A 19,252-nucleotide genomic window follows, 5' to 3' on the forward strand; every position below is an offset into this window, starting at 1 on the left:
TCCACTTAACTATACTTATGTTGAGACAAAAGTCTGGGAATCGTTCCGGCCTAAATCTGGCAACTTGCTCCACGGGTATAGGTCTCTGTCTGAACAAAACCAGTTGCAGGATCAGCCCCTGAATTTTAAGTAACTGTGGGACGTTTGAAGAAGGGACCTCTTTTTGGAACTTAACTATGATGTTCCAAAAGATTTCAGCACCCCCTTCAAGCAGGCACAAATCATTCAAAAATATTTCATTTTCAGTCCTAATATGTTCACATCTTTCCTTGACCCACAAATTTGACTTTCCAAATTGGCAGCACCAATGAGATCCAAGAAAAATAGATAAGACTCAATGCTTTTCATTTCTGTTTTCAGCAGCTTCCAAATGGCATCAACATTTTGATTTTGTTAAATCCTGCAGTGACATCAAGATGTCCCTTTGTACCCTAGTCCTTTGGCTGAGGTTCATATGCTTACGTTTTATCACCCTCTTTCTTCAGGGGCCTCCCATACTGCCCTCAGCTTTGATACCTTTATTTGCCTCTCCCTCGTGAATAATGTAGTTTTTACTTTAGATATTTTTACTTAAATGCTTTACGCAAGAGGTTCCTGAAATATGATCTATGGACTGCTAGGGTTCCACGGAGACCTACTAGTGGCCCATGGAAAGATGGCTTGTCACATGGAGAGGGGTGATCATATGTAAAGCGAAAGTAGACAGTATGACAAACTTCTCTGTTAAGATGCAGCCTATATCATGAAAAAGTTTGAGAGTACTTTAGTAGCATTGCTGCTTAAGCGTTTATTAACTGTTTCATTGGGCTATGTATCCATATCTAGGTCAATTTATAGATGAAATATTGTGGACTAATATAGGACTCAAAACATTTCGTGGTGTGAAAGACTCAATTTTTTATATTTTTAGTAAATTACAGGTCTTGTTTTCACAATATTTTGCTTTCAGACCAAAAGAAATTCCTGATATAAAGAAAACAAAACCAGCATGGGTTTTTTTTTTTGTTAAACAGATATGTTAGCATTTGTGTTTGATCTTGTTGAGCTGGAACAATCTGGATACAATACCAGTAAATATTCCTCAAATTCAAAACTGAATGCATAGGGAACAGCTTCTGAATTTATTTACCTATGAAACTGTAGACACATTCATGCAAACAATGAGGAATAAAAACATTCCCTGAAAAAGGCATACTTACATCAGCACCACTTTCTCACCCACTGAACGTTGGTTATTTGTTTACACTTTTTGTCAGGCTGTGTCAAAGTGTACGCATTGAGGGGTAGGTGCTAAATGAAAACTGTCAGATTAAAATAATTTCTTAAAAAAAGCTTTCTTACCTATGTTAATAAGGTAATCATAGACACACTATTAACACTGAAAGAACTGTAAACATCTAATTCACTTTACCCCAGTCACGCTATTTAATTTTTTAACTTTGTTCTACCTGGACAATGAAGCTAGACTGTTTCTCCCTGGTTCTGATATACTAGCTTAATGCTGTGATGTTTATACTGAGAACACTATAAAGGAGTATTTAAATCCAGCACACAAAAAATGGTCATGGTCTTTTTAAGAAAAACTTAATAAAACTAGGTATTAGTAGAAATGTTTTATTAAACTTTTTAAAACGCTAGCTGTCTACACTTCTTGAAAATGTCTCTAACAATATGAGGGGAAGACAGTGAACGTCAATCTACTGCTTTTTTTTAAAAAAAGCATGTATATATTATTTTTGTGGACAGTTTCCTAAACATACACAGTAACTACTGGCTACTTTTGAAACTACTACAAGCTACCAAAGACAAGAACTAGGTACCTTCAAAGCATAAAACTAGAAGAGAAAATAAAATTAAGCTCAGAGCGTAAGTATAGCTAGAATTTGATTTTATAGAGATACCTACTGAAAATTGGGTTACATTTTTTTTAAAGTACTTTTGTTACAAGTCCCATCTATAACGGAAAAAGATTTGAGAATTTTTCTTCAATCTTTTTCAGTTTTGTAACTTGGTGCATTTGACAATACATTGTGATTAGTGAATTTCACTGTTAAACTGCTAGGAGAGAATGTAATTAACTTATATTACAAAAACGTATCAATATTCATTATGAAAAAGGAATAAGACTATTAAATATAATCTCCTAGACAGTCACTTGGCTCCTTTACACCTACAGAAAGAATAGTATCAGGACACAAACACAAGTTATTTTTTAACAGCAACAACGTAATCTTCAATTTCCACTAGGCAGCCAAGAAGAGATTTAAAAATTAGACAACCAAATAAAATGAAAGAGTAAGGCCCTGATTCTTCAAACACCTGTGCATGGCAGTAACTTCATACATGTACGAAGTCTCACTGAATACAAAGGGATTACTCATATGTAAAGTTAGGCTATGGCTCCACTACAGACTTTATAGCAGCACAGCTGTACCAATGCAAGTTGCGCTGCTGTAAGGTCTTCCATGTAGCCACTCTATGCTGGCAGGAGAGCGCTCTCCTGCGGGCATAATTAAGCCACCCCCAACGAGTGGCAGTATCTACGTTGGTGGGAGAGCATCTCCCACTACCATAGCACTATCCACACCGACACTTTTGTTGGTGAAACTTGTCAGTGTTTTTTTCACACCCCGACCAACACAGTTTTGCCAGCAAAAGTGCTAGTGGAGACAAAGCCTTACTCAACACATGCAAATGTTCGCAGGATCAGGACCTAACTACATAATCAGATAAAATGACTCAGGGTGGATTTGATTTGAATCAAATTGATTTAAATCACTAGTCAGGAAGACTCTATTTAATCATGGATTTCTACATAAAAGTGCATTCTTGTTGGTTGTTATAACCTTAATACATATTCTTCATAACTCAAAGATAGGTGTAGGTTTCATTTTTAGAAGGTATACACTATACATTTTTAAAGTGATTTATTTTGAAAACTTTTCAGATTAGTTTTACAGCTTGATCAGAAAATGAATGATTGTTTGGTTATTTCATTTACCAAAGGTAATTGAAGCAGATATTTATGAAGTAATTGGGAGGTGAACTCTAATATTTGGAGGATTTTCTTGCCATGCTGTATTAGGAGGAGAACATCACCAGACAGACATTTAAATTGTTTTATTTAACTAAAACAACAACGTTACGTATTCTGGTTTTTTTTCTTCAACAGCAAACATAGTATTTTAACAAAGCGTATGAATTTTTGAATTTAGTTAAACATTCAAGTTTTTTAAAATCAGGTTTGTTTTTGTTAGAATTATTTTTAACTAAAATAGTTAAATGAAATATTAAAAAAAAAATTAAATCAACTGTGTCAGCCAGGCCAACATGAGAAACTTAAAATATTGGCTTCTGCAGCTAACTCAGTCGGCTTCACCTTCATTTTCCTGTTTGTTCATAATCTGGAAAAGAAAAACAAGCTTTCCTGCTTTTTCAGGTCCCAAAGGATTTCTCAATTTGGAATGAATTAGTTCAAAGGAAGAAAATATTCTTTCTACACCGGCAGAAGAAGGTACTGCTGTTAAAAGTGAGATTATCACTTCAACAGTCTCTGAATCCAAGTGCTTAAGTGACTTCCACCAGTTCACTGGTGTGACTCTTTAAAACATCAGCAGCAAACATATTTCTTGAATGGTTCTTATTCCCAAACTGGGTCTCTTTTACGGCCTGCTGCCATTATAGGTTTTCCCTTCTAGTGAGAGAATGGTATGGCAGATGTCAAATCAATGAAGCCTACACTCCGAAAGACCTCAAAACTTCTGGAATATGCTGCTCAAAGAGTTTCACTTTTGTTTCTACTGCCTGTCCCTCCCTTCTCACATTTATCTCCAGACTTCTTCTTCTTGTCCAGATCTATTCCGCCACCCAAAATTTTCTATTCATTTAACTTTTTGAAACCTTCAACTTTTAGAGAGAGGAAAGGGATTGACTCCATGTACACAAATTTGCAGATAGACAACAGGGTTGAGGTCTGTTATTTCTCACCTCTATATATTTATTTATGTATTTTAAAACATTTTTGCTGTTAACAAGCATGTTATCTCTGGAGACACAAATCCACAGTTTGAGAACTGCAAAACTAAGCATCTCTGATGGTATCTTCTAGACTGAGCACTGAGTCCCATTGGATAGATAGTTTAACCTAAACAATCTATACAGAAGCCCCTGGAACCTCGTAAGATTGGGTCCCTAATCCATGAACTATTGGAACTCATTTACAAAACTTACATTACATGAATATATTGTCTCATACTATAGAATTAGAATTTATAATCCCTATTCCATGATGAGATATCTTTGAGCTATAATGTATCTTTATTAAAACTATCTTTAGATAAAATGCTTTTTGAGGAAAAAAACTTATCAAAAAATCCAATTTAAATAAAAAAATCTGATTTATTTATTTATTTTAAATCATTGATTTTTACACCACATATATGATATTTTTGGACTAAATTCACAAATCATTACATAAATAAAAATTAAAAAGGTAAAGGAAATCACATCACCCTTATTTATGATCATGAGACTCCTGATATACCATATTCAGAGAGATTAGCACAAACACACTAAAAGGAAATATTTAAAAATGTTAATAGACTACAACTGTGTTATTACTATGGAAAAAGCTCACATCAACTGCTGTAACAGATTAGGAAGAGGTAAAATACATATTTTAGCTCACAGTGTTTTCATTTGTTGCGTTCAACAGTAACATACAGTTGTATCTACCAGGCAAGCTCAGTCAATAACCCAGACCAGAATATAATATTCAGACATTGGCTATACTACTGGAAATGAACAAAGCCTCAAAAGTGTCCATATCAATTACGGTCCTCTAAATTATGGCTGCATCTCAAACATTCTATTTCTGCTAATTCATGTTCATAACATTCGTTTCTGATAATACTATTTCTAGATGCTAGAATACATAATCATTAACAAGTAGTAACATGATCAAATCGGAATTTGGAAGGAAATCCAGATTCCTTTACAATAAACAGCTATAATTAAAGCAATACCGTTCACTACCCGGACAGTTTTCTGGACATTTAATGACCATCTAGTTAATTCTCCAGGTGGTTGTTAAATGACTTGCAAAGAAACTGAAAAAACCCAGATCCTTATAAAATATCTTTATTAATAAAAATGAAATTGTAACTTCCAAAAGGGGTTTAAGAGTCACTTTCAAGTTTTAAAAACTCCATATTACCCATTTGATGCTGCTGATCAACAGATAGGATAACAGCAACAGGCCGATCAAATCAAGAAAACTTCAAATACATTGTAATTATGAAAGGTGAGGCTTATACAGGCCAGATATAAGAACGATTCCAAGATTAAACTTTGTTAAATTAATATTGTTTTCATTACTGGATAAGCTGTATGCTTGAAAAAATCTTAATTCGTTATATTTATTATAGGATAAACCTACAGCACCTGCTCAGTAGATTTCAGTCTTTCACCAAAAACAACTGATCAAACGTTGCTGGCAAACTGATACAATGCAAGCATTAAAAACTGGAAAATATTTAAGGAAGCTGTAACCTGATACCAACATCATAAATTCCTCAAACCAGAAGTGACATTCTATAACTTGTCCTTTGTTTAACATGTAATTCCTTAAATGTAACAGTCCACGTACTCTGACTAGCATTAAGCAATCACTGCAATGACTAGCAGAAGAAAGGGTGCTGCCAATACATAAAAATTAACATGGAAGAAACACAAGGCAGCATGGCTTAAGAATTAAATAAGAATGCCCTCCTCCAACTAAAAACACAAGTAAAAGAAATAATTCAATACTGCAGAACAGCCTGCCTAGACATTAACTGTGAAATATACAGACCTTTGGTATATTATATATTTGCCTTTGTTCACCAGATAGCAAAAAAATTCTCTCTACTAGTAACACACACACAAAAGGATTATTTAACATTTCTTCTATCTCCATTACATGGCAAGATATTAACAACAGTGTAGCAGACAATCAGTGAACACATTTATAATGGTCATATGCCCCTTCTCCAGCCACCTATCTTTACATTAACAATTTTCACATTCTTTAGTAGCAGCAATTACAACTGCCCTCTGACTAAGAGGTATTATCTCTTCACTTTTCCCAGCAACATTGATAAAATAAATTAACTGCTGAAGACTACAGCAGTAACTATTCTCACACTAGGTTACAGCAATTCAACCCTATCTAATGCAGCCTGAGATTTTAAATCTACTGCACTACCAAGAGGAGCATACTACTGCCATAAAATGATACTGAGAGATCAAAGTGAACTGATTCATTACACGACTGCTTCCCAATTCATTCTGCTAAATAATCAGAGCAGTGTTAAATTACCATAAAATTACAGTGCATCAGAAACATATGTATTGTCAAACCATCATTACTGTGCAAAAAAGGCTTGACTCTACTTCTTTTTCCACTGTATTGTCAGTAAAAACTACTATGGTCCACCATTATTTTCCATTATGGCCATAGGACTGTGACATGTTCTCTCCACTAGATCTGGGAAGAATGTGTGACACCCCTTAATTTTTAAAAGCCACATGAAAGGTGAACTGCAAAGAGAAACTTAGAATTGAGTTAAGGCTAGATTTAAGTGTCGAACGCCCCCAAACTCCCCATTAAACAATTCAGCACAAATTCAGTACTGAGTTTCCCTTTGAAGTTCACCTTTTTAAACATTCTCAGAAGGATCATTTAAACTTTACACTCCCAACTATATAGAATATGGGGAAATAAGAAAGATAGACTAGGATGTTTTGTTGGTTGATGGTTTTTTTCCAGCTTTAAATGAAGACTTTCTTACCACAAGGAACTTTTAGAAAACTAAACACAGGCTCAACTGTAAAAATGTGTGAGGAAGAAGGTGAAACACCAATGCCCAAGCAATCATTTTCTTTTTAAAACATTGGGCTCATCAATGCAAAAGAAGATTGTGAAGTATGGTTAGGCCAAATTTTTCTCTCAGTTACACCAGTATAAATTAATCCATTGAGTTATTCTAGCTTTGCACTGGTGTAACTGAGATCAGAATTTGACCTGCCATTTAGAAATGCAAGGAAAACCAGCATCTCCTCTCCTTCTACACTGGACATAACCATTTGTCCTTACCTTCAAGCCTCTTTAATTCTGTGCCTGTTCCCATCTCTTCTTTCATTCCTTCCTACATTCCCCTCCTACTTTCTTCTCTGTATCATCTCTAACTGCTCCCTTTAACTTTCACCCAGGCCACTCACAAAAGCTTGAAACAGCTACCTCTTTGCCAGTTGTTTGTGTTTTTAAGAGGATGTGAACATTTATTTTCTTTTAATATCACATCATTTACAACACTAAGTAAAAAAATGTAAAATCTGCTAAAACTACTATTCACAACTCTCACCCCAAAGAAGGGTAAAATCCTATAATGAACATGATTTAATACAGGGCACAAAGGTGTTTTGCTTCCCAGACCCAGGACCAATCACGAATGCCAAGTATAAGGCTTTTTGCCCTCCTTCTCCAAAGTGACAATTTCACATACCACTGAAGTAACCAACCTGAACTGCAAGCTCTTCAAGGCAGAGACTGTTCTCTTGTGTGAAGGATGCCTTACAGACTGAGAAAGCTATCCACGTGCAAACATAAAATAATGATAATATGACTTAGTTGAGGAGTATCCTCAACAAGCAGTATCTGTTTTACAATTCAGGGGATTTCTGAACCAAGGAATAGTTAAGGAACTCCAGGTAGAAGCTTACGTTCTCAGTTGAGAAAACCCAACCAAATTGTTTTTTAAAATTTTTTTACTTAATTGTTACCTAGGCTTAGAGTTTTTCCAATACTCCATAAGATAGCTGCTTTATGAAGAAATGTATTTTTCAACTTCGTAGTTTTTCTTGTTTGTTTATTCTTAAAAATCAGTAATATTGGCTAGGTTTGTATTTTCAATAAAACCTTATAAGTGATGAAGAATGAACAGACTGCCCAAAAATGTGTAGTATTCTCAGATAGTTTCACATTAGGTATAATATTCTCTTCTTCCCACCCCCACAATGCTCTAATGGGAAGTGCAGTGGCATGGGCGGTTGTGCCAACATCTCACTCGCTGTTGCTAAATTTAAAAAAGGGAAAAAAAAGTGGAGAATATTGTAGAATATCATCACTTTTTCCTCAGTAGGAGCACCGCATCCCCTGCACAGAGAAGGCAGACTGAGGGCCCTGTATGTGGTTAAACATCAGAGGGAAAGTCTCCAATTAAGCAGTTTGAGCAAACAGGCCCTTTTTCTTCTGAGGGGGTGCATAATCTTTTATACAGTATGTTTCATATTGTGTGCTTCTGTAGCAAAGCACTGCAGTGCAAAGTTCTCAAAACTAAATACATGTCTAAAAATTAGAGTTCCAAATAGAGTTTCTGGGTGGTTTTGGGGGGTTTTTTTGGGGGGGGGGATGTGAGGGGGGAGGAAGGGAATTGCTTTATTTTACACAATGCAAACTGACAAGAGGTATGAGAAAAGCACTGATCTCCATCTCATTAACCCCAGAAATCCTTAAAATTATCTGGATAAAGATGAACTGTTCCCACTAACCATTTCAAGGAAGGTATAAATATAAGTATTGAATGAAGAGCTGGATAAATTAAACTAAAAAGGCAGTTGCACTGTAAATTCTGTATCCTCTGCTGAAATGTTGTTTTATAATATTGTTCAGACTCATTCCCTCAGGGAATCACATTTTTATCCCTCCTACAGAAACACTATACTTGAGGGCTATTTTCTCTCTCTCTGGTGGAGAATGCATCAGAGCCAAAATTATTACTGTTTATCTGTTTTGTGGTACCACCTGCAAAGTGCTAGGCACTTTTCAAACATGACACTATGATATTTGCCCCAAAGAGTTTACAATCTCAAAAGACAAGACAGAAGATGAGGAGAAAATCGATGCAACATGCAGGCAAAGCAGTCAGGATGCTTAGCACAGGTCTAAGCGCATGTTATGATATTATATTTTACTTTTAAAATAAATATTAATTATTTGCCATTGCCCATTTTGTCCAGGTACTTAGTTCATGGCTTTTTCCATTTGGGGTTTTTTAGCCTCTGCCCAAAAGTTTGTTAGTTTCTTTTTGTTTTTGTTCTTTTCATATGTTCACTATCATCCTTCTGCCCCATTCCGATCATAAGCTTCTTCTAGAGCAAAACATTTTCAATGATTTTATAAGTATTACTAATTGTTTTGCTTTATTTCCAGAAGTCCCTGTTTATGTTCTGCTTTAGATCTTATATGTTAGTCTCTATGGTGCCACAAGTACCCCTCTTCTTTTTGCGGATACAGACTAACACGGCTGCTACTCTGAAACCTGTCTTTAGATCTTATATTTCTAGTGTAATTGTAATTAAAAAGCCTATATGATAGCAATAAGTCAGTCCCCAATTATTCCATTTTTTTTCTGTCCATTCCCTCCTTCAGCTTCAGTCACTTCAGCTCCTCTACAAATTGCCAAGTCCCCTTTAAACAAAACACACCAAAAGCCAACAGATGGTAATGTCAGTTGGATACCTGCAGTAAAGAAATTATGGCCCCTACTATTCGGCCCTCCTAGGGAGAGATGCCCTTTTATAGGCACTCCCCAGGAACTAAACGAGTGGGACTCTTACCTCACATACTGGTAGAGAGGAATTTGGTAAAAGGCCCTGGCTCCCAATTCTCACTCACCATGTGGGTGGGAGGAAATTGGCTACAAGAATCCCTGCTACATTGCTCTTTACCAAAAACAAAACAGAACAAAACAAAACAAAAACCAGTAGGTTCTGAACTTGATGCACAAGCCTAAAACTAGTCTTCAGGCTTTTTATAAACAGTTTTAAGTAAGTCTATAAAAAAAAAAGATACCCGCTGAGGTCCACCTGAAATACAAAGAAGTCCTGAATGAAAGGGTTTGCCAAGCATTTTCCAGGTAGCACTCTCACTAATACAGCAATCTTTGAATTTTTTTTTTTTAAATTTAAAGCAAGTATTGCTGAGTAATAGTTGCTTCAAACCAAAACCTGCCACAAGATTCAATTCTACAAAATTACTAGGTCCCTTCACTAGTTACAAAATTGACTGGAAAATAAACAGTTGTAAGTAAAACAAGAATTGCTGCATCTCATAACCTTGATTGGAGTTTCAGAAAAACCTGTTTAGAAACATTCAGTCTTAGTCAACAAGTTATGTTTATTTTTGAGGAAGCTATGCATGACATTCTTAGTAGAGAAAGCACTGTAGTAGCTCTGAAATAGACCACAGGCTTAATTTACAGACAAAATACCTTGGTCTTGTTCTGAATTGTACTTGCAAAGTTTATGATTAAAAGGTATTTTATACTAAAAAAGAAAAACACACCACAGATGGAATAAAATTAAGAAATAAACAAAAGTCATCCAGCACAAAAACTGTATTTGCAGACCATATTTTTATCTAGACTTTATAGTATTTTTAGCAAAAGTTCTAAGTTTAAACTAAATAGGGTAAATTCTGATTATATAAGCAATATTAATCACCTTTGTACATGTGGAAACTCTTTAATCCAAAAAGAAGGACGTCTACCCCCAATTTATAGATAGGAAAAACAGACAAAGATTACTCCCATTTTAGACACTGAAAACCAGGTGCAGACTGTTTATATGACTTGCCCCAGCTCATACTGAAAATCAGTGACAGAAGATGAAAGAGAACAAGTCATACAGTGTGATTTTCCATCACTTGTGACCAGAAAAGTTGTTTTTGTTTTTTTTAAATTATACCACAAAAATTTTAAATAAGAAAAAGGACGGTCACATTTCCATTTTTATTACTGCTATTTAATATTGAGATATTTTTAACATATATAACAATTTTGAACAAATTCAGTGAAATAAGGCTTGTAGAAATATCTTAATTGATGTTAACCCTAAAAGGCTTTTTTAAATTTAGACCTTCAAAAAAATCGAAACAATGAGCATTGTCTGTGGGAGCTTAATTACAAAGACATTTTCAGTCATTCCGGCCTGCCAAAAAAACAAAGTGAAGATGGGATGCAAAAGTCAATCAGTGATCCTACAGAAACCATAAGTAAGCACTGTTGCAACATTAACCCTGGGGGACCCCAACACCAGTATATTAAATAATCAAGTGAACTGCTTTAACCTAAATAAATACTTTTAACAGATAACCATGCTAAGAAATCTTCAATGCAAAAATAAAACCTGAGTTCACCACATCCACACATCAAGCTCTCCAGAACAACTAATTTCTTCCCATTGTAGACTAAGTAATAGGATAGTCAGGGAGAGGTCAGAGGAGTTACATAAGCAAGGATCTGAAAATTGAAAACAACAGACTAGTTGCACACATTTAAAGCTGTGTTAAAACTAGGGTTTGATTACTACCCAAACTAGGTAATCGTGGGTTAAAGCTCCCCATTCTTCCTGACTACCTACCTATGTGGCAATCTACAAACTAGGACACATTCAATACTCGGCCACAATAGAGAAAAATAAAACTGAAAAGAACTGAAGCAAAAAGCTAACGCTTACATGTTACAAATACAATGTTAACGCTTTGTGCTCATCTAGTCTTTCATCAGAGGATCTCAAAAAAAACCTTTATAATCAGCAATTAATTAATACTCAATACCCCTGAGATAAGTATTATGACCACTTTAGACAGGTAAACTCAGGCACAGAGAAGTTCAGTGATTTGTCCCTGTGTCACACAGAAAAGTCAACAACAGAATGAGAACTGATTTCAGCAGTCCCAGCTCCCAATCCCTTACTCTAACCTCTAAACCATGTTTTCTAAATACCACAAAACAAAAAACCCTAAAGAATATAACCCCCCAAAATAAATAAATAGATAGATAAACTTTCTTTGCTTCATGAAGCCCATTTTTGTTTAAGATACAATTCAAAAGAAATCTACAGGAACACAGTTAACTTAAAAATTACACTTCAGCCTGAAAAAACGTGACTACCATTGTTGCAAGCAGCATTTAAGTGTAACTGACATATTAAAGAACAAATATTTTTTCTATTTTTCAGATATTTACATTATTGATTTTACAACACATTATACATGATCAGTGTCACTCTTTCCTTTATATAGTTAATCAGTTCTCCTCCCCCTTTAGCTTCTATGAGTCTTTCATACAGCAACAGAGAAAAAATTAAGCTAAAATATGATTTCAAAGCCACAAATTGGTATGGGAACTTTTTTTTTTTTTAATTATTAGATTTTGAGTTGATGGCTGCCCTTTAAACAATCAAACAAAGACAGCATGAAATAAGCAGCAGCGCTGTAAGGTGCATCCTAAGGTGCATCAAAGGCACACTTCAAAGCAGCCTCAAAAAAATCTGCTGTAGGTAGGGCACCCAAAATTATGAGTACCGCATTGAAACAATAGGCACAATACAAATAATGTTTCAGAAGGAAACCTATTGATAATACCGTAGAATTGTTTGTTCATATACAAATATTTCCATGATGCGTAGAAAGTCAGTGTTTTGAATAGGACCTGTGACACGTAAAATGTTAATGTATATCTTAAACGTATCTCAAATATACTGATGCACAAGAATAAAAATGTTACTGGTACCTAGACCATTTAATAAAGCGTGTGAAAACATGATCCAAAAGGGCACAATAGACAACAGTGTTAAAATTACACATCTGAAAGCATTAAATACGATAGCAATGCTAACTAAACAGAGAAAGATTTAAGTTAAAATTGAAGAAAAGAGCTGATGTAGAAGTTTCAGCACCATGCATTTTTTCCCAGCTGAGTTTATATACCCCTGGAAAGAGTATAGCGCAATCTTACTACACCTGTCAGCTACAGTGTGCAGCCTGCACATTTCTGTCTGCAGTAGAAAGACACCTAGAAAGGCACAATATTTAATATTTTACATCTATATCATTCCTTCTCATCCCTAAGTGCTTCAGAAAGTACCTGCATATAGCACTGAAACGCAGCCATTTCTGCAGTGGAGATTTGACACTAATGGGCCAATCAAAATCTGTGCAACAGTGCTGGGGAAAGGAAGGTTGGCAAAAGAACCCAGGACACAATACTGCTCTTACACAGAGTTCTATGAGATCTTCACTGTCCGTGAATTACACACTTGACTTCAAAGGAGAGGGGTGGGGACTAGGAGCATCAGTCCTTCATCAACCATTTCAAATCTTAACAGCCCAGGAAGTTATTGAGAGACATTTAGATTCACTTTCATTTACTGCTGTATCTTTCACTTCCATTTTTAGGCAAGGGATGATAGAGAAAGCTAAAATAAAGGAGACTTGTCCATGTGTGTTTCTTTTACTCCAGCGATGCATACATACATTGCACACATGCAGAGTCACGTGTTACCTATTTTTTAAACAATAAAAACTCACATATACAAGTTTTTAAAACAAAAGCCAGTGTTTCTATCTGGACAGTTCCTACTCCTGAAAAGGGAAGGAATGAGGGTGTCCAGTCCAACTCCTGAAAACCTGTCACCCTCAGCTAAACACATATAAACAGCACCCCCTTCACGCCTGCCTCCCCGGAAAAAGGCTTTTTGTTCTCAGAATCCCTACATCTGCGCAACTGTACATCTACAGTCCCGTTCCCAGTGACTTAAATTTCATCTCCCCACTAACACATCCATCGTAGAAAATCGTGAGGAAGATAAAATAAGTGTACTGTTTTACATATGAAAGTTGCCTACAACGTTGCTGAGCCTGAAGTTTTGGCCACATGTCTACAATAACTGCCAAGGATAGCAAAAGGGTTGCTCTATTCCTTTCATTCTAAGAGATCCCAGGGGACAGTGCTGACCCATCAGCCTGAAGCCTTTCATGCAGGGCATCACAGAGTTCTATCTTGTCACACCTACTATTCAGCATGTCTGAGGGGTCTTTTGTTTCTTAAAATCACCCACCACTGCTGTCAGCAATTCCATTTGTAGTAGCAACAGTGGGAGTGCTAATGTTGACCCACTGCCAGTGTTTTAACCACTGTCATCTCACCTGCACAGAGCAAGTCTAGAGAGCACAGGAGTTAAATTGCTGGAGGTCAGTCTATACTAATGCTCGCACTAGCAGAGCTACACCAGTGGTAGTGACAGTTTGAAAATCTTAATGAGAAGACTGTGTAAACATTAGACTTTGCAGGGTGTGTGACGACATTGGTATGAGTTATTGAGGCTTTTGGACATTGACAGCACCTTACTCTACCATCTCCATCTTCTCTGATTCAGCTAGTGAGAGGGATGACTAGCCAAGAACAGGAGTTATATGAGAGTTGGTAGCTGAATCAAGACAACAGAGACTATTGGTAAGTTGGGAGAACAAATTGGAGAGATGTTAGCAGCTCCACTAGAGGAGGGAAGCATGTCTTCTGTTTATTACTCAAATTCAGAATATGGAGGTTATTAGATCCTTTGCTGCATTTGGATGCTCAGGTAGTGACTGACAAAAGCAGCTTTTTTCCATCTGCAACTGATGAAAGGGTTTGACATTTTCTTTGTCCCTCAAAATCAAAGTCCTGCAGTACACTCTACAGTTTTTAAGATCATTTGGAAACTTTAGAGCAGAATGTGTCTATCCACTCATTACACAGCACTCCATGTTTGAGGCTACCTGAGGAACCATCTCTCTCCCCAATGATACTGCTACACCTCCAAGCAAGAGCTCTCTGGTTTGTGCAAGAGAGCCTGTTACAGGGTATTTTCAGTGAGGAGTCTGTGTACAACTCTCCAAAAGGTGGTAGCTAAATTGATGGATTACTTCATCAACCAATTTAGCAGCATCTACAGTGATGGTCTGGTCAACCCAACTCCATCGCACAGTGCATGGAGATTTACACACCCCAGACCAACATAGCTAGGTCAATCTAATTTTTATGAGCAAACTAGGCCTTTAATTCTGGAATTCATTTGTCCCTGGTCAAACAGAGCTTGGATTCTTGGTCTTTAGGTGCGCTGCAAGGCTCATCAATTGTCATGGCTTCTGATGAGAGGGTAGGCTAAAGATTATTGGGTATTGGCATGAGGTTTATTATTTTGCAAGTTCAAACTGGCCAGGGGGGAATGTCATTGCATTTGGGACGTTTATCCTTCGTTTGGGGCATTTCCAACATCTGTCCGAACGCCCCAGACCACTGCAAAAACGTTATTTCGCGAAGAAATTTTTAAACATACCTCGATGGACGCAGCGCCACTTCCCCAATGGATTCCCACCCCTCGTTGCCCCCCTGTGCACAATACTCCGTCCGCTGTCCCCCTGCCTGTCAGGGCTCTGCCCCCGACCCTCTCCTCCAGGCTCCAGCACCCCGGCAGGGGGTGTCCCCAGGAGCCCTGCTCGCCTCCTCCAAGGCACAACGTTGGGGTTCACGGCTGAGGGGGGCCTTTACTCCCCACAGCCCCCACCCCAGGGCCTGAGACACACCCCGGAGCCCTCCGGCAGCCCTCATCTACCAGCCCCGGCCGAGGGGCATCATCCCATGGAGCCGGCTCCACGGCGCTCCCGCAAGGGACCCACCTGACCGCCCCTCCCACCGCAGGGCCGTCCCCGGGCTCCCCCCAGGGCCCCTCCCTAGCTCCGGGTAGGGCGCCCCCAGCGGCCCCGTGCCGAGGCTCCCAGCCCGGGACCCAAAGCCCCCTGCAGCGGCGGCGTCTGCGGGCAGCGCTGCCGGGTCCCGCTTACCTGCGCCGCCGCCGACACCACCTCCCCCTGCGGCCGGCCCGGTTCTAAGTGGCCCGGAGCAGCCCCAGGCTCCGGCACCAGCCGGACGCCATTTTGTCTCCGGCCTCGGAAGTGACGTCGAGAGGAGGGGGGCGCTGAAGAACGGGCCCCCCTCCCCAGCAGGGAACCCCGAGCCAGTGCCCCCCTCTGTCCGCCCCCAGGCATCGCCCAGCTCTCCTGCGGGTCACCCCGACCCGCCTCTGCTCCTAAGTCCCCTCCCCAAACCGGTCTCTGCCCCCTCCCCAAAACTCTCTGCCCCCTCCCCACTTTACCAGTCCCCTTCCCACTCCCCCCCAAACCTGCCTCTGGCCTACTCCTCCCATCCCCCCAAACCTGCCTGTGCCCCCTCCCTATGGCCCCAAACCCACCTCTGCCCCCCCAAACCCTTCCTGCCTCTGTCTTTTCCCTACTCCCCCAGCTACCTGTCTCCTCCCCACTCCCCCAAACCGGCCTGTGCCCCCTCCCTATGGCCCCAAACCCACCTCTGCCCCCCCAAACCCTTCCTGCCTCTGTCTTTTCCCTACCTCCCCCAGCTACCTGTCTCCTCCCCACTCCCCCAAACCTGCCTGTGCCCCCTCCCTATTGCCCCAAACCCTTCCTGACTCCCCCCAACCCTGCCTCTGTCCTCTCCCTACTCCCTAAACTACCTCTGCCTCCTCCCCACTCCCCCAAACCTGCCTGTGCTCCCTCCCTATTCCCCCCCAAACCCACCTCTGGCCACTCCCCATAACCCTTCCCTACTCCCCCAACCCACTTCTGCCCCCTTCTTACTCAGTCCCAAACTCCTTCCCGACACCCTGCCTCTGCCCCCTCCCTAATCACCTCTCCAAACCCCTCCTCTGCCCACTCCCAAACTCTCAAGACCTGCAAAACTTCAACCTTGACCCCCTTCTTCCATGGCCCAGTACCCTCAAGGTAGAGCTGGAGAAACATTGAAATTTTGTGATGAAAAAGGACAATTTCTTCACAATTTAAAAAATATAATTCCCATTTTATGACCAGTTCAAAAGGCCCCGTTTCCCAAGACTCCCAAACTCTGACTCTGCCCCCTCCCTCAATATCCCTCCAGACAAATCCGTTGCCAGTGCTCACCTCCATAATTACCCCCTACTCCCAAAGGGCAGATTCTTCTCCCTTCTTAGCCCTTTCTTGCTTCTCTCCCCTCAGTAATTCAGCTCCACAAGGGAGTTCTTCTCACCCCTCAAGCTGACTGAAGTCAGGGGCTGTCAGAAACTAATTGGAATGAATGGAGATGTTAAATGTCAGAGAAACACTTCATCGGGAGCACAGGTTTGGGAGACCTCCCTACTCTCAAAAAGTAAGATTTCACAGGTGTAGAAAGGGAGTGTGATGGTGAAATTCCTGACTTGTTAGGACCTAATGTGAAATTTTAGTGTCCTTTTGAAACAGCAAACATATTGTGATATGTAGCAACAAACATATTGTCCTGTAGCAACCAACAACTTCTCACTGTAATTTCTGAGCAAGTATTTAATGAAAAACCAGAGTAGACTCATCTCTTGATACATCAAGTATAATAGGGTCTCTGCATAGTCTGACTAAGGATTTGAACTTGAAATTCTATATACATAGTATCCTGGATGAGAGGAACCCTTCTAAGGAGAATTAGGTGGCCTGAGTTTCTTCCCTTTTCCATAGACAAGCTGAGAATGTGCCATTCCTAACATAAATGGAAAAGGATTCTTCTGTTAAACACAGTTGGGGATAGAGAGGGTTGATATTACCAGACTGTTTATGGTTTAGAAATCTAAAATGTAGAAGGGTATTTTTGTAGTTTGAGTTGATTTGGTTTCATATTAATTGTGCATGTACATAAAAAGGTAGAGTAAAATTACTGATAAATATGGGCAAAGTATCAATACAAACTATACAATATCTGGTTTGAAGAATACTGTTCCACATGGTGAGTTGGAAACTTTCCCTAGCAAGCAAGGAAAAATTGCCTAACTTGATAATTTTTGCTGAATTTAAAATAACCCATTCAATTTCTAACACTTATAGTTGCAAAGATAACCTTTCAACTTTAAAGAGTGCAGAGTCTGAAGCCAGACAACTCCCGTGCCTCTGTTGTTGTCCATAGCTTTGCCATGCAACAGCAGAGTGAAATTACCAGGACAAAAGCCAGATTCACAGTTGCTCTTCAGAAATCAGAACCCTGTGGTCAGCAGTGAAAACAGTCAAGAATAATGTTCATTTCTCACTGCAGCTGCTTGTCGAAACTACAGGTAGCTGAAGCAGGTCCTGGAGTTATTCATGGAGGAAGTCCCAAGAACACAAAATTGGAGGAGAGGAGTATAACAAGAACACACCATTTCTCCCTCCAAATAACTAGGAATCTCTGAGGGACGGAAAGTAGCAAAACCAAATCCTCCATCCTTGTAGCAGGCAAGGAAACCCTGGATGTAGGAGAGAAGTTAGAAAACTCCTTCTCCCTTCCAGCACAGAAAGGTGAGTAGAGTTTCAAATTTAACTCCTGCTAGCCGGAGACTGATTCAGAAATGAAGTCCTGAGCAATGTTCAGGGACAGCACCCTGTCAGAAATCCCAGGACCTTTCCCAGAAGTTGGGTGGCACCAAGGCAGCACCTCCTTGCTCCTCACTGATGCCCTTCCCCCCTTTACATTTTGTAGTTACTTCAGGCTATTGGGTGTCTGGTAAATTCAAAGACCGTACAGAATATACAAAGACAAGTATTTTCAAAATAAACATTCTTGATTATGAGCTATCCTTTTATAAGTTAGACCCCACAAAGCTCTTGGGACAAGATAAGCTAAATTTGGGGTTGTAATGGCAAGATTCTTCAGAACCAGAAATTCAGTTCCCAGCAGGGTCTTCTCAGACCTTCTCTCAAGACAGATAAACTGAGTTTCCTTGTAGTCTGCATGGGACGATCAGATAACTAAGGCCCTTTCTGCCTCATGGACATTAAAGCTCCCTTGTTGAGATTTTAAAGTCAGTGCAAAGGATTTTTTTCTATTGTGGAAGATATATGGCTAACTCCTTTGTACTGCTTTGAAAACCTCAGCCTCTAGGACTCATTTTTGTAAGAGTAGGAGCATGCTCCAGTGTCCTGGCCAAAATTTTTCCTCCATTATTATGCTGATCCCTACCTCGCTTATACCCGGAGGTGGATGCATTTCAGTGGATTTATATGTTCATAGTGTGTTCAGCACTTTGGAGAGAAAGGGGCTCTGTATAAATGTAAATGTATTACTATACTTGTTTTTCTCCTCTTTTTTTAGAAGGTTGATCAGCCACTTTTCTGACCTGGAATATTCATGATTTGTCTACATTAGAAAATGTGCACCAGTGTAACAAAACCAATTTAAAACTAGTCTAGTTACACCAGCAGCAAACAACTAACATAGACATGCTTAAACTGTTCTGACTTATTATAGTACATTAAATTGGCTTAAGCATAAACGAAAAATCTTAAAGTGCATCTATATTAGGGGTTGCACTGGTTTTACTAATCAATTTAATTCTA

Source organism: Emys orbicularis, chromosome 22 (assembly GCF_028017835.1).
Source record: "Emys orbicularis isolate rEmyOrb1 chromosome 22, rEmyOrb1.hap1, whole genome shotgun sequence".
Lineage (NCBI taxonomy): Eukaryota > Metazoa > Chordata > Testudines > Emydidae > Emys > Emys orbicularis.